Genomic DNA, 1,915 nt, shown 5'->3' with positions numbered 1-1,915 from the left:
GCGACGTCTGCGGGTGCCCGCCACGGTCTGCAGTGCTTTACGTGCGATTCGCTTCGCCATGACCAGGACCCTGGGAAGTGTTGTGACGTCACTACTCTCCAGAAGAGCAAACCGAGGCCCAGAGGCCCAGCAGCTTGTCCGAGCTCGCTCGGCCAGTCAGTGGCAGAGCTGGGACCGAACCTGGCGGTCTCCCCCGGAGCCCCAGCCTACCCTGGGGAAACCTGCAGCATCGTTTGAAAAACAACTATAAAACGATGCATCCAGCGAGGTGGAGGACACGAAGCTGACATGCGTGAATCTTACCTGCCCTGGGACAAGCAGCGATCACGGAGAAGTGGTGACGGAAGGAAAGGCCCCCTTCATGACTGGAGCGAAAATGAAAAAATGCCTAGGAACAAAGTTAACAAGAACCGTGCACGATGTCTACGAAGAAAAAGCGCGCTGAGACCAGGAAGGACACGGAGAGGCACAGAAGACAGAAAGGGACGTGCCCTGCTCTGGGAACGCAGACTCAGCACGCGAAGCTGCACGCTCCCCCGGGTAACGAATGAATCTAATGCGGTTCCAACGAAAAGGCCAACTGGTCCTGCTTTGGAACGAGCGAGCTCATTCGCAGTTTGTATGGAAAATAAACAATAAGAAAAGTCCTTGAAAACGCAGGATGACGATGAGGAATGAGCCTTGTCAAGCGACACTGTGAAGCCCGGAAATTAGCAGGGGTGAACTTCCACGGACGACGGGCGGTGGCTGGTCCGGAGGTTCTGCAGCCAGCGCCCCCTGGTTGACGCCAAGGTGCCTCTCACGTCAGCGGGAAGGCAGCTTTGGCACACCTGGGTGGCCGTCCACAAAAACAGAACGCTGGGGCACACACGCCAACGAAGAAGGCACTGGCCGCGGTCTTGAGAACAGAAGGACCACCCAGCGCTAACAGGAGATGTTGCATTGCATTTTAAGAGGTTTACATTTTACTGTTAAAAACTGGCAGTCTTTAAGTAACGAAAACTATTAAACTAACTCTGAATTTGATACGATTTTGTCGGACAGCTTAGAAAAAAGGAAATGTGAAATAATGTAATTTATTTTAAATAGTTTATGAAGAACTCGTGAAATTAAGGAGAAAACATGTATAAAATGCAGGAGTCCAAGGGACAAATGAGCCAGGGGCTTCTGCTTCCCGCCAAATGGACTAACAAGGAAGCTTTACCTTCCTGCCTGAAACCAGAAAATAAGCAAAACCCGTGGAACGGTGACCTCGGACACACTGGACAGAGGCCATGAAGCACAGTGACCCCAGAGGGAGGGGAGCAGACCAGGCAAGCCCTGCAGCTGCCCGGGACGAGAGAGTCCCAGGTGGTGCTGGGAGGGTCCCCTCGCCCAGGAGGCCCCAGCCAAAGCCTGGCGAGGCCAGGCGGCGAGGCCAGGGCAGCGAGGCCAGGGCGGCGAGGCCCGGCGGCGAGGCCCAGCGGCGAGCGGTCACACGGGAGCGCGCCGGGAAGGACAGACTGCAGCGAGAGGACCTTGCATCTGCTCCGTGCTCAGCAGAGTCCCGATCGCCGCGTGTGAGCGAGGAAGGTGCTCGCAGGAAGGAAGAGCGGCCCGGAGGGCTGGGGGCTGGCACGCCCGCCGCTCCAGCAGGGAGGGCGAGGAACTCGAAGGCACTACTACGAACTGTCCGAAATAAAACACTCTGAGAAAAACAGACTTAGAGAACGAGAAGCTGCGCTGTGGGGCAGCTGTGAGCGCTCTGATGCATGTGTGATCAGAGGGCCGGGGCGGGGCAGGAGACAGGTTTTAAGAAATAATGGCTGAAAAAACCCTCGACTCGATGAAAACAATCGGCCCGCCTAGGTCCCGCGAGCTCAAGAAAGCGCAGGCTTGAGACGCATGAGAAAATCACCGCAAGGCACACCGGACT

Source organism: Pteropus vampyrus, unplaced genomic scaffold, assembly GCF_000151845.1.
Source record: "Pteropus vampyrus isolate Shadow unplaced genomic scaffold, Pvam_2.0 Scaffold406, whole genome shotgun sequence".
NCBI lineage: Eukaryota > Metazoa > Chordata > Mammalia > Chiroptera > Pteropodidae > Pteropus > Pteropus vampyrus.
This window is presented reverse-complemented; position numbering follows the sequence as displayed.